This window comes from Ambystoma mexicanum, chromosome 1p (assembly GCF_040938575.1).
Source record: "Ambystoma mexicanum isolate Mex_15411 chromosome 1p, UKY_AmexF1_1, whole genome shotgun sequence".
Classification (NCBI taxonomy): Eukaryota; Metazoa; Chordata; class Amphibia; order Caudata; family Ambystomatidae; genus Ambystoma; species Ambystoma mexicanum.
Genome location: NC_090921.1, coordinates 1,035,632,570 through 1,035,647,883, shown reverse-complemented (window position 1 = coordinate 1,035,647,883; position 15,314 = coordinate 1,035,632,570). Strand labels below are relative to the sequence as shown.

At 40.2% G+C, this 15,314-nt stretch overlaps 1 protein-coding gene across 2 annotated transcripts in view; it reads left to right on the top strand.

Moving 5' to 3' along the window:
* Positions 1–15,314, top strand: part of RFWD3 (ring finger and WD repeat domain 3) — a 580,144-nt gene that overhangs the window by 25,709 nt on the left and 539,121 nt on the right. Inside the window, exon 2 of one of the 2 annotated variants that reach the window (XM_069604082.1) lies at positions 312–421. The exons of the other annotated variant lie outside the window; for it this stretch is intronic. The gene's annotated coding sequence lies outside the window, so the exon portion shown is untranslated. The remainder of the gene's footprint in view (positions 1–311; positions 422–15,314) is intronic. 2 annotated transcript variants of the gene reach the window in all.

Here is a 15,314-nt window from a genome sequence, read left to right as displayed (position 1 = left end):
CAATACATCGTATGTTGATAGAGACAAACAATGGCATGAAATGCTGCACGGTTCTTCCAACACATTGAAATTAAAAGTGAATGCATTCCTAAAAAAACATTTGTTCGCTTGCATGAGCACTGTGGAGTGTTGGCTCTTGGCATAATATTGGCAAAGATTCATAATGAGATTTGAGTTTCTGGTACACTTTTTTTTTTTTTTTTTTTGTTCTAAATGTTGACCTTTTCAGACTGTTACTTTTGCGAACCTTGGAAAGTAAGAAAGTTAAGACCGGGAACTAAAGCTGAACAAACCTGCATTATGTTTCACAGGTACCCGGGCCTCTCCCTCATCGATAACCAAGACTGGGAGGAGCGGCTGCCACCATGGTACTGTCCTCGACTGCTACAACAAAGCGGCGCCAGTAAAGACAGCCCAGCCGGTGAGTGGGAGAGACTGATACCAAACCAGCCTGTGTTGGAACCAAAGTTGCAAGCGGCAACATTGTATGATGAATTCTAAAGAGAATAGTGTGTGAAACGTATGGGACGAACAAATATAATTAAAAAACAGAGGATTGATTGAACTTTGGGGATGCCAAATAAGATACCATAGACAGTGGTCCGGTGCCACGTGGGTGCTCACTCGAAGGTCTCTGTCAGGAACCCAACTAATTGGCAACTATTGAAAGGGAAATTCTGAGACTGAAGTGGTCCTGCAATGGGTCAAGCTAAATCCCGTGCACATTTGAAAGTCTTCGATAGTTGAATACGTGCTACAATTGGTCCGAGCCTGGCTGAGGGAGACTAATTGTGACAGAGAAAGGATCTGAGCCCGGCAGAGGGGGATCCAGCGTGAACCGCGAGTCGCCAGAGAGAGTATTCTCCAAAAATTAAAAAGGGGGATCCGAGCCCAGAAGAGGGGGATCCACGATACTGACTGTGAGATAAAAAGGGCTTTGAGCCCGGCTGAGGGGGATCTAGGGTGAGCCATCCGAATTGGAACACTTGAAAGAGGAAAGTAACTTTGTTTATTTTGTTCTTGTACATCAGGCCCTCTGAGTCAAGAGATCTTTGAAAATGAAAGAGACTTGCATCTCAGAAGGCCCTGATGCTGGTAATGGAACTGTGTCCTCTGCTGAAGAAGCCAGAGTGTGTGCTTTGCTCGAGTGAACCACGTTGTCCTGCACTGAAAACGTGGGGAAGGGAGGCCAACGGCCTGAACATCCGGACATATATCATTTTGTGAACACTTCTTTATTTTTCATGAACACTACCCCTCACTATGTATGTTTAACAGTAAGGATTGGGTTTTGACGAGACTCCACTAGGACTGCATTATTATTATTTCATGCTCATAGCTTGCGCCCATCTGTAGACTTAGGTTTAGATAGGCGTTTATCATGTCCTCGTTAAATGAACACTCTTGAACTGTGGTCCCTTGTGTCGGTCTTACTCTTGTTACAATGCCTTCCTTGCATATAGATAACATGTCCACTCTCTGTAGTAAAAGGGTTTCAAGTACCCTAAATCTACCCCTCTCTTAAACCATATACACGTTGTAATTCCACAAAAGGTATCATTTGCCCATCCCGCAGTACATCTCCTATTTCCAGAACGTCTTTCGAAATCTAACTACACCAATATAATGTCTTGTTTGCAATCTGGAGACCAGTATTGTGCCAGAGAAGCTTTATAATGTAAATACAAGTTCCTATCAAAGTTAGACAACCACAAGATAAGTACTTCTCAAATCCCATTAGTAGTGGGTAACTTTTCAATTATATTCAGCATTTTCCCCATTGAGTAGATGTTATTCAATTGATGACCAAATCGGATCATACATATTGTCAGGTAACACTTAATGTTCCGCTTGCTACAATACGAATCCTCTTTGATAATTGCCAAGATCTGGGTAACAACCCCCCCCCCCCTCCTGAATACTACATGATAGGGTAAATTTATGAATTTTGGCTTTCTTCTCCTCACCCCACAAAAAATCCTGACAAACTTGATCAATCATCTTCAGTAATTCATTTGAGAATCTGAGAGATAATGATTGCATAATATAAAGTATACTTGTTAATAGTCATCTTAATAGCATTCATCTTTGCCCAGGTACGCAAGGCTAAACACTCCCATTTTCCTACGTCTCGTTTTAACATTTGTCGGCCTATCCAAATTAAATTCTACAATTCTTTTCAAATCTCTGATCAAATAAATCCCTAATATGTTACATGAGACTCCAACCATTTACGATTCCATTTTGCAAAGTCCCTTCTTCTGCATGTCGCTGAAAGAGGAAAAACCTCGGTTTTATCCCAATCAACTTTGTGGCCTGAAGCCTACCTATCTTTTCAAATGCACTTTTCAGGATCACACTACCCCCTTCCGGATTACAGAGGATAATCACCATATCTGCATAAGAGATTACTTTGACTTCTTTTTCCCCAAATCTTACACCACTAATTCCTTACATCGGATATAAGCTGGTAATGACTCTAAAGTGATATTAAATAAAAGGGGTACGCGGCAACCCTGTCTCGTGCCTCGCATAAGAGTAAACGAGTCAGATAATTCATTATTCACCCAAATCCTAGCCTTCACTGCATTATGTAGCCAACTGACTGCCTTAAGAAAGTTAATCCCAAAACCCATCTTTTGCCTAGTAAATTAATTCCCAATTAACTCTACCAAACGCCTTCTCTGGCATCCATGAATATCAACACAGTTTCAAGTTTTTCTTAGCGAACAACTCATCACATCAATGTTCCTAATCTTATCATACCCAAACCTGCCACTCATAAATCAGACTTCAGATGCATGAATTAGACCCCCAATATATTTATCCCACCTGTTTGCCAATATTTTAGCAAATATTTTCACTTCTTCATTAAGTAGTGAAATGGGTCTGTAGTTCCCACATTTCTAATGATCTCTGCCCTGTTTTGGAATCAATGTGATCAAGGCCTCTCACATAGATGGACGTAAACCCTCATCTTGTATAAAAATGTTAAACAACTCGCCAAAATGGGAGCTAAAACTGATCCAAATTTTTTGTAGAAATCTATTGATAAGCCATCTAGCCCTGGAGGTTTTCCAACTTGAAGCTGTTCAATTGCCAACAAAACCTCCTCAACCTCTATTTGAGCACCCAAAGCAGTACTATCCTCCAGTGTCAACACAGGAATTTCAACAAATTCAAAAGGTTCCTCCAAATCAGACCCCAGTGGAAATGCATCCTCTGTATAGAGTGTTTCATAAAAAAGACTGAAAGCACTTGCATATATCAACACTCTTCACCACCAAATGACCCATGTTCCTCCACCATGTTCATCCTCTATACCGTGATTATGAGTTTTCAGTTATCCCCTTCAACCTGCTGGCCAACAGTTTGCCATTCTTATCTACACATTCACAATACTTCTGTCTCATACTTATGTCTCATAACTTTCTCTGCCATTTAATTCATTTTATTAGCTATGTTTTCTTGAACTCGAGCCACCTTCAGTTGATCTGTGACTTTCCCAGATTACCTGTATCTCTTCTGCGGACGGGATGATTCCGTCTCAAGTGATTTCAATTCTTTTAAATCTTTATTCCTAATATGGGAAGTCCTATTAATCAATTCCCTTCTCATAGCCACTTTAAAACTATCCCACACAATTATGGCATTCGTAGAACCCATGTTTTCTCTAGAAAACAACTCTATAAATGTCTGAATACCTGCCACCACGTCAATATCTTCCAAAATCCCTGCTTTAAGACGCCACCTTAAATTGAACATCTCTCCCTACCAAGATCAAAACTGAGATCTAACAGCGCATGATCTGAAATCTCACGCTTCCTAATGTCCACACCAAAGCCCCATCCATTACTTTTTCGGATATTAATATATAGTCTATCCTAGAAAATGAGTCATGAGCTGGCGAGTAAAATGCATAACCCTCCATATATCCACTAAGTCAAGTCTCTGGAGAAAAAGGTTACTTTCTTTACATACATTTGGGAACCTGCATTGGCCAGTAAGGTCAATTTTCTGGTCAATAACGCATTTAAAATCGCCTCCTAAAATAAGTGCTTCTCCACGCATATCGCACAATAACTGGAGTAATTTCTTCAACAACAAAAAAAAAAAACTTTCCTGGCGAGCAAGGACCATATATACAGCCCAACGTAAGGACCTTACCACTATATATTAAATCTACAAAAATCATGCAGCACTCGCCATCCATTGCTACTCTATCTTTTCTAAATGGAATACTAACCCTTCTTGACCTTGTTGAAAAACAATTTACAATTCACGAGGATATCAGATATTTTCTGGCTTCATCCATCAATCGAATGCATTTCTCGCAAAAAGATCAAGTCTGCCTTCACCCTCTCCGTATCCTAGCCATCCCTTTTCTCCTCTTCCGTGGGCAATTCAGACCTTTGACATTCCAAGTCACAACTGACAGCTCATTCGTTCCCTACAAAAGTCACAATCAAGTTCTCTATAAACCCACAATCGCTCTAGAAGCGGCAGGTATTATTTTCCTCAATCAACGAAATAGAAATGACTGACGTTTCATAAACCATAACCCTGAATACTGGGCCATATTAAATCCATCACATAGTATGATATGGCATTTATAACGCGCATATACACTAGTGTTTTAAGGCGCGATACATCCCACAAACGGGTAACAAAACCAGACAAGGCAAAATATGCACAAAAAAACAAAAACCGCGATATATCAACAACGCAGCAGTCCGGAACAATCCAGACTGTAAATAAATAATAAACCCTCCAATGTACATCGGGTTCTGTACCATACCGCCCCAAGTTACCAGTATCCACCACAAGCATATCCAAATCAAGCACCTTCCCCCCTATCCAACATAAATCGCCATAGCATCAACTCACTTTCATGACTAGCTACCATCCTTAGTATTGCTAAAGCCTGTGTGATTCAATGAATTAGTCTAGTTTATACTGCTGTTTGTTTTTGTGGAGTTTCTGGATTCTTTTTTTGTTTTTCTCTTGGCTTATGAAGGCGGACTATTGGAGGGGCAGAGTCAGCACAAGGAGCTAAAAACCCTAATGCTGCTCTCGGCACAGCAGTGTGTTGCTGTGTGTTTTCATGTTCTTGTGAGCCGTGTGTAGGAAGAAGAGGAAACTTTGGTCTAGCTTGAACCTTGCATCAGGTAAGGTAGGTTTTGAACACGTGTAACACCCCGTGTTCTGCCAGCATAAACTATATTATACAGTATTGTGTAAGTCATGCCTGGCAAAGGCCCTTCTCCAAAGGCGAACAATTATAACTTGCGTAAAAGTAAACCATATGGGTATAAACGTCTTACCCAATTAGACGACTACCAGTTAAATGCGCAAAACGACTATGCACACAATCCTCCCAAGGGCCTAAAACCTGCCTTGCACCAAACTAGGATGGGAAAATTCCAGCCTACTACGGGCCAAAAACACAAGGGAAGACTGCCAAAGCAGACGAAGGTCAAATAGTGGCGAATTAATCCCAAGGCAGCCTCCCAAGCATGTAGGGATTCACATGCATCATTTGGAGATCTTGATGATAATTCCGTTTTGGACCTATGTTATTCCTTGTTTAATGTGGGTAACGCCGCCCCTCTGAAATCTAATAGCAGTAGGAATATGTCAGTTATACACCACCAGTGTTTTAAACAACTAAGTAGCTGCTAGACTTAATAGTTTGGCAGTAAATGAAGTGCTTCACTTTGCTATAAAAAATCTTACTGACAATGTGTGGGTGTATTCACGAGGATCTGCTTAAACAGGGACACATGATTGATGCCGGGAATGATTTGCTGAAAGCTAACCGCAACAATATCAATATCCAGGAAAATCCAACCAGTTTCCAATGAAGCCATAATGGTAGACTCTCAAGATGGGCAGTGGAAGTAAAATCCTCAGTTTATCCATCAAGGTCACAGATGTGCTATCCGTCCCGCAAGCAGATGCGTCAGCGAAGAAGGCTTCGGAACATGGTGGCCATAAATAGGCAAATTGACCATGGAGATGCAGATTCTGGCGATTTGGTAGCAGGGAATCATCCTTTAAATTCAACTACATCCTCTGTCTCAGTCAAGAAAAAGCCAGGAGAAGGGACTACCATCATAATAAACGCCTGCAACAATCAGAAGGGACTTTAACCAGCTGGCTTATAAAAGACAATGTTAACAGCGTTGATATTAAGGGAAGGGAAATGGAAGGCCCAACTGTGCAACATGCGCAAATAAGTAGCAACAGTTTTTACACAAGGCGATTCATTAGCATCAATTTAAATAGTACATGAGCCTGAAAGATGACGGAGGCCGTCCCAGTAAAGTTCCTGACAATACTCCATTGGACAGTCGTATTTTGACAATCAATGCAACTGCTCCTGAAAGTATGGGGAAGTCTAGAAATCGCTCTACACTTTTTTGCTTTTGTCTGGTAAAATTCCAGCATTGAGAATCTTGAACTCTTTATCCAACCTTTAGGGGCTAGTTTTGACTTTATGACGAAGATCCATTGCTATTTACCCTCGACAGCAATTTTGATTCAAACTCAATCGGAATCATTTTTGTATTTGGGATATGAGCTTGATAAAGTTCTGCAGCGGCTGGGTGGCCGCTGTGAACACTGTGAGGGATTGACACATGATACTGTGTGTTCCAACGAAAGCTAGTAATAAAAATGTCAAATGAAAGGCTGGAATTGGTGCTAAAAAGAGTTAGCTGGTGTTGACCCCCAGAACCTCTGGGGGTGAATTTGCAAGGTAGATTTCATGGAATACCAGGGGTCATTCCCACCCATCGTTGGCATGTAAGGACCTACATTGGTTAAATAGGATTGAGGGTTTCTTCTGGTGAAGTATTTTAGAGGTGCCGGGAGGATAGCTCAGGGGCAATGCGCTCGTCTTGGAAGCAAGACGACGTGGAGCAACACGGGTTCGATCCCCGGGTCCGCACTTAGAAACCTCTGAGTATTAAGCACGTTCTAAATAACAAATTAAAATTCCTCAATCCATTTCTGTGGAATACCACCGCTTGGAACGAGGGGTCCCTTTACTAAAAGCAATGGCACTAAAAAGATTGGGGAATTCTATATTAAAACCCGAATGAGCCCCAAATGACTTTTGTTGATTCTGCTGGATGTCTTATACAAAAAAGAAGATGGGGCAACCCGTTCATGAAACTGTAATGACCTTTTTGAATCACTAAATTGGGTTCCTGATTTTGATCTTGGTAGTAACATCAAAGGAGCCTTTGTGAGGAGACTGAAAGATATGATTGGTCCTCAAATATGAGCATTTATCAACATTGCATGGCTATGCTCCTGTTGCTCCAGTAGTCCATTGGTATAAAAGACCACAGACCTATATGATATTGTGTCTGGACCCGCCGGTACGTAGGCTTCGCTTGGTAAGTCGTACAAATCAACTTCCAGTATGTACTGTTTTTGGTGACAGAGGGAAGTTACCAAGAGTCTCAAGGTTTTGCAGAATGTGGCGATTGCCAGACAAGGAAGAGACAGTGAAGCATGTGTTCACTGAGTGTCCAAAATTAAGTTAACTGTATATGGTGACTTTTGGCAACCTGGTACACGATTACAACTCCATTAAATCTCAAACCTTTTGGAACTGCTGCCTTCATACCATCTCAACGGTAACGCACATTGAACTTTATCAGATCTGTTCTTATATTGGGGATAACTATAGGTTAGAAATGTTTGGTGGCGACAGTTTTTAAGGTATTTTATGATATTTTATATTCTATGGTATTATGGGTAAAATCGATAATAGATTGATTTGTGACATGATTTATGATGTAATTTAAAGAATTTGTATGTGGATGAGATTTCAGTTTATTTATGCAATGAAATGTTACATTTGTGTAATATGTATACATGACGTGTAAAGTTCAGTTCTGAATTAAGAACTCGTTAAAGAAAGAAAGAAAAAATTATGCAATTGAAATATACTTCTTAGGTTATACGAACAACAAATCTACAAGTTTGAAGTGATTAAATGGCTGGTAGCTAAACAGCTTCAATATTTTGGCTCCTCCAAGTAGCTGCAGCTCAACTCCCAGCCCCAACCAACTAAACACAAAAAAAGAGAACCATTTCTTATTCTCATTGCTATAGGTGAACTGCCATCCTCCCCTCCTCTGCACATTGTATATGCTGAACAAGTCTTCGAGCCATGATTTGGGATTGCACAACTATTATCCCAATAATCTGCCCTTCTCGGAGTAACTGCAAATCTTGACCCTGGTTTCGGGTCTAGTATTAGTATAAACTAGTATTCACCTGGGGGAGAAGGTATTCACTGATGTTCTCTATTGCACATAACATGCAGAGAATACTGCTTCAAAGTGCTCACAGAAGGCGGGGGAGGTGGGGCGGATATGGAAAAACAATTGTAGGAATTTAGATTGTTCAACTCATCTGGACAACATATATAGGAGTACGGATCCATCAATTCGATCGGTTTGTTTTATATACTGATTCAATGATGCAAAGACAAAACAAAGTTAAATCCTCACAAGTTTCCACATGCTAGTAAATCCAAACTTGAAAATGTAAAATGAGTGAAATGAAGTAATGGTTCAGAGCGTGTATTGTGAGGTAATTCTGAAGTGGAACCATTCAAGGCTACTATGCTGTCAGAAATTAGACAAATGTGCTGAATCCAGACAATAAATGGGCCTTGTCTGGAAATGTATCTAAAGGTTCCAGCTGCATTACCCATAGTTGGGCAGGGCACCGGGAAAAAGTAAGAATGTACGCCACATTTTTGAAGGTTTAGTTCAATTAAAAAATAATTGCCTGGTGAGCGAATGTTTTAACAAAGAGTTTGCCTAGACACGGCTTGTGAGAGTGGGGGCTGGATTCTTTCTCTGACTAGCTATAAGAGGGAGCTCCAGTTTGAGCTCGGGGTGGTGGAGTTCGTGTACTTGACCACGATGCTGTTTTGTGCTCTGTGCCAGCCTTCGCTGAGCATGAAATAAAACTTGATGAACTTCACTGTCTCCTTGTAGAAACATTGAGTGGTCCTTATTGATTGGTGTTGGAGTGAAGAATGCTGCACCCCTTGCCCCCTCAAGGTGCAGCTATCTTGCTCTAGGGCGAGCTCTGATCCCATGGGCCTGTCAGAGGTCACTCGGTCCTCGATTACATGCGAACGAGGAGTAACTTCAAAATCTTAGACTAGCTTTGTTTTCCTTCCATTACACTGTTACGTCGTGCCGCAACATCCGGGACGTCACTTCACCAAAATGCCAGGGGTAGCGGAAGTGAAATCACATGACACTTTACCTCTGACATCACAGGAAGTGATATCATTTGACCCCACCCCGAAGTGACATCACCGGAAGCGATGGAACACAACCTTTTACTCTTTGACAAAACAGGAAGTGGCGTCACATAGCATTGTTGCTAAGTACACGATGGAAAATATGGTTACAATATCACTAATGGGATAATATCACTAATGGGATAAACATCTCATACAAGAATGGATCACCATATTTATTGGCCGGGAAAAAAACATGCTATAACTGCAACTTGCAAAATACATAGTCCGAAATGGATGCTTATTCTACTCCTGAATGCTTTTTGGAGTATTTTGTCTGCATTGTGAATTTGAGGTGTTTAAGAACAAACTAAATCAGTGACTCGCCCCCTGATGTGTGCCTGAAATAAACCTGTAATGAGTTTAGCAATTATTGTATGGAATTCCAAAAACAAAAAAAAATGTTATTCCTAATCCTTATTATTTAGGGTCACTGCTGGAACACCCTTTTTTTTTTTTTTTTTAAAGAAACTTGAACAAGAAAGCCAGCCACTCTAGAAACAAAGACCCACATGGCATTGGCCACAGGCGGTGTCCAGTCAAAGGATCGAAACTAAACGGATCGAATTTTGCTCGAATACAAAAGGATCAAAAAAAGGATCTAATTTTTATTTATATATTTTTTTAGTTTGGGCTGGTAAAAAAAGTGTTTTTAATAAATAAAACAGGGGGTTGTTTTGTTTTTTTATGTAAAACAAAATAAATTTAAAAAAAAAAAAATCGATCCTTTTTTTCGGTCCTTTGACTGCCGAACAAAAGGCATTCGATCCTTTTGTTTTCGAAACTTTGACCTACAACCGCCACAGGCCATGAGCTTCAATTTGTAAAAAAAAAAATGTGGTGTATTTGCGTTTCTTTTTTTTTTTTAGGCATAGCGAGGGAGACCTCAGGGGTCGCAAGTGCAATCCCCTAAATGACGTCCCAGCGCAACGTTACAGAGTCCTCTTTTCTAATCGTATCTTCCGGGCTGGCTCTTCATTTTCGAGCAAAAATATGGAACTGTAAACAGTTTTAACGATCGAAAATGGCTGCAACCATGTATATGGTTCAAAAAGAAAATGGAAAATGATTTAACATGTTAAAAAAAATATGAATACATTCTAAAGTAATAAAGTCACTGAAATCCTTAACGTTGTTGTAATCTTTGTGTAGAAAGTAAATGGGAAGACCAGGAGTAACCACAGCGTTCAAAGCCAGTTTTCATCTTTTCTTCCTTCCATTTGTCATATACCTTTTTTGTATTGCTGTAGATTCCTCCATTGGTTCTTGATATAGGTCAGATGAAAATGCTTCTGGACCACAATGATCCACAAAAGAATGAATATGACCAATTAGTATCATTCTAAAAATTGCAGGGCACACCATATTGTATTTCAAATGTTTGCTCCTTGCTTTCTCCTTAGCCATATTGAAAGCTTCTTTTCTCTAGGACATCTCTGCTCAAATCCTTATTTTATGGCCTCCCCAAGCAAGGTCACACAGTTCACAAGCTCTCTTTAAAATTAGCTACCTCACAGGGAATCTCAATAACATCACAATGAAGTGTCTTGGTCTCGGTCCAATTGCTGGCTCTGGTCCCAAGGATCTGCAAGCTCGCTCTATCTCTAATGGTAATTTTGAATCCAAATTGAGCAGTTTAAGGTTTTCTCCAGAAAATCCATAAGACAGCCCTTTTCAATAGTCTCTGGAAACCCTGCAATACGAATCATTCCTTTTTGAGAAATGTTCCTGTTCAGAGCCCTGACATCTCATTATGTATTTGTAGTTCTTATTTGCTCAGTAATTCTCCTTGTTTCATCATCCATTGAGTTTAAATGACTCTCCACTGAGGTAATCTTAGCAGACAATTCGACATACTTATCCTCTGAAGCAAACGGTTTTGTGTTGATCTCTGCAATGTTAGCGGTCACCTTGTTCAAATGTTCCAGTAGTTTTTCTTCTCTCCTTTCACTCGGTAGTGTCTTCTCCACCACCTTTCTGCCTCTTTGCGGGTTGGGATGGGTGCTAGAATCATAATAGTATTTTCTGAGAGCCTTAAAGGAATAGTGCACTCAAAAATGTTATTGTCCCGATCGTTTGGTCAAGTCATTATAAGCATACGTTGATTTGTAAAAAATGTTCTATGCATCTAACCTTAGTTTTCTGCACTTTTACACATGCAAAGCCAAGGAGTCTGGCGTGGCCATCTTGTGATAATCTTATCAGTTGATCGATCGGCTTAAGTTTGAGTGCCCCTTTGGCACTAAATCAGATCACCCACTCCTGAAGCTGACATCACTATTCCTAGCGATATTCTCCACCTACTTTCATCACGTTAGTGGGCAGAGTAGCCAAATGCACCCAATCATCACTTATGTCTTAACGTCAGTTGACGCAAAACCCGGAAATTCAACAATTGCATCTTCTCGCAGCACAGCGCGTCCCAAATCAGAATAGAAAACACAATTTGTAAAGGAAACATCAATACTCTGCAATTTATAATGTTCTTTTATTTCACAAACAATGCTCCGAGAACATCCACAGATTTCTATTTTACACCAATTTTTGAATGTCCTTGGGTTACAACATCAAAACCTAACCATGAGGCACACAGTGTTCCTTTCTGGAGAAGATGCGCATTCCACGCACCTTGATTAGCAAGGCTTTGGCATCAGCCTCTTGCTAGACCATTGTAAATGGTGACGGGTTGCTCCTTCTAGCTGGTGCCGCCAAAGGGCATATCCGTCCCGGCCTTTCGTCCCACAGCAGCGTAATGGACATCCATCCATTTAGGCGTGTGTGCCACTGCTGTTTCAAGAAACGGTCACACTGCATCTGGAAACGATGACATTCGCAGAAAGGAAGAATGTAGCTGTGTAGAAAACGGAATAAAAATATATTTCAGTAGCAGTTCTTTATTCAAATTTATCTAATTACCTTTTAATTCTGCAGCTGGTGAAACCTAATAACCAACACAAACCATTGAAACACACAGAAAACATCGGGGAAAGTTGGAGTCTACGATGTGCTTGAGAGGTTAGCGCTGTGGAGTATGTTTAGCTCCCAATGCGATGCAGAAGCTGACGGAAAAATTCTAAGGACACACAGACCGCATTATAACAGAATATTAGCAACGACCTTGGGGTTGGTGGAACCTGGGGAACCCAGACGTGGGCTCCATGCTCACTGTTCAGAGAGGCACAGCTCCACCTCACTGATCAGGCACAACAAGGCTGATTTATGGGGTTGCTGTAGGTACTGTAGTTGAAAAGGGAATTGCCATAGCATTTTGGTGCTGGACTGGCCATTTTCCCGTGATAAAGACCAATATGCAAATGGTATTTCCCATCTGTGAAAGGTACATTGAGCTAACGGCGATGGCTGCGGACACTCTGTGTCAAAAAAACACATAACAGGTTATCATGCAGTGTTCTTTCTAGAGAGGGGCGCCTGTTACCCAATAATACAATGTTTGATAGCACACACTGATATGCCATGGGACGAAGTGGTTTAGATATCCTTCGCCTGCATACAGGTTGTGTTTGCGTGTCGTCGCAATATGCCACAACCATCAACCCATAACAATGTAAGCATGCAATACCGGTCAGAAAATGAAACCTTTACTCGTTCGTCTACAAACTCGGCTTTAGTCAAACTTGCATGATATTTGGTATTTCCCTTCTCTCGGCGTAACGCAGAGTGTCAGCTCAGAACAACGGTTTTCATAGAATGAAAATAAATGTTCCAATGTCAAGTTCCACAACTTCCTTCCTTCCATAGCGAATCCTCCCTTTCTTCCAAGTTCGAACAACAATTGAACCTTCCAAGGAGTGTGTGTGAAAAGATTTGTTTTTGTGAAGGAAAGCTACAAATCCAAAAACCTACTGTACAAGATGCGTCGTGTGAACGAGACACAAGCTACATCAACAAAGTGACCTCCACCCCATGGGAGCGATTAACCGACCGACCAACGTGGTATTTGAAATAAAAAATATGTTCGCTTGGTGGATGCCAGCAAACAATTAGCTTATTTTTGAAAGTTGCCAGGTTTATAATTTAAGTGGCTGTTCAATACATGAAGCCTCCCCTAATTTGCATATTATTGACATTGCTGGAAGCGATACCACAGAAAATGAGCGCATATGTAGCCTTGGATATTAAATGTGATGATGGTTAATTACATTACAAAGGTTTTTGTAAGTGAGCCAAGAGACAAATTACTTTGCTGTGCAGATTAAGTGGTGTTATCATTATTATATATGAAGCAGTAACTTGAGTGAGCTTATTTGTGTAGCATACACATGTCAACTGAATGGCTCATGGGCACTTCTGTGAGATCAAATAATTTGCCAAGGATCACACATGTTGGTTAATTGTGAAGCCGGGATTTGAGACCAGTCTGCAACATAAGGCCCATAACCAAATATCTTCCCAGCTTTAGTTGGTAGAACTAATACTTTGGTTTTAAATAACACACTGTTTTGTAGAGATGTTTTGAAACTTAAAAAAATCATTATCAAAGCTGAAAAATATATAAATCCATGTTGCGAACACTTTGGTTGTAGCTTTAGTTACTAATTCTTGAATGGAAAATTACAAGAACGCAAAGTAATTTTAAGATGAACATCCTAGGAGTTTGGTAAATGTACGTTTAAGACATAGACACACATACAAGGTATTTTATAAGGTCACCTTCTTGTAGTCATTCAAGGAATAAATTGGTTTTCGGAAACTGATTAGTAGATTTTGCTAATTAAATCTTTTTTTGATTAGCAAACAGATCCATTTGATTAGTAATTTTGTACTGATATTGTTAATGTCACCAGAAGTTATTTGTACCCAAGACATGAAATCAGCAACAATACAGCAGTTTTGCGTACCGCTAAAATAAGACATTAGTGCGAGGAGTCAAGCCTTGCAAAGTCTTCAGTTAGACCTGCAGGCCAGGTAACTTAGTTTACCTATTGAACCTAAGAGAAATGCATTCTACCCATAACAACGGAGGACAACACATTTAAAATGTGATTTCTCAAAAATGATGCATGTCACTACAAACCCACTTTATGTTTGGAACTCTGCTACCACCCAGAGGCCAGCCATGCACAGTGAAACTTGTATTTGATATTTAATGCAAACAAAGTAAATGTTTGTAAATGTTAAATGTTTCAAACATCTCTTGCAAATGCTACTCGCCCTTCATAAAAATCTACTAGACTACGCAAGTCGGCGAAAACCTTTTGGGAGCCATAGGTGAGTGTCTGTAAAATGTTGGTTAGCTGCATGAATGGACAGAAATACATAAAAAGGCTCTGAAAACGGTTTGGCCAGCTGTCTCCTGCAGGTGGTAATATATAATAGTCAATTATAAAGCAAAGCGAACTCTGCGTTTGGTATTGCAGTAGATCTGTAGATGTACAGACTGGATGAACTATTGATCACTACTTTGCGTAAGCATTTAGTTTGCTTTGTGTATTTGTAATGTAAGAGGCTAGAAGGAGACTAAGCAGAGTGGATTGTGTAGCAATCAGAGAACTGGGCATACTAGGTGGAATATTGTAGTTTGTGGTCATCTCACTTTCAGGGTTCTTGGTATAAAGCAGCAGAGTGATTATAATGCATGCCAAGAAGTATGGGTTAGCTCATGGGAGCACCAGTTGCAAGATGTATGCAACAAGGTTTGCCATCAAATGCATTTGATCATGTGATCATGTATATTTTCAAAAGTGTTCACTCGTTAATATGATGCATCTTCCCCAACAAAATGAAGTATAGTTGACGCTATACAATTTAGATACACTAACCTAAACCTTACTGGAGATGCAGTGTTTTACAGTAGCAATACTGTAATTATGCATTATGTAACAAGTTACATTTTGGGAATTGCCAGACAGGATATTGAAAGCTTAATAAAAGTATCCTCCCAATTACTTCTGGTTTGCAATTATTTGAAAAAGAAAGACCTTCTTGCATAGCACACCCACACATGCCTTTGGCA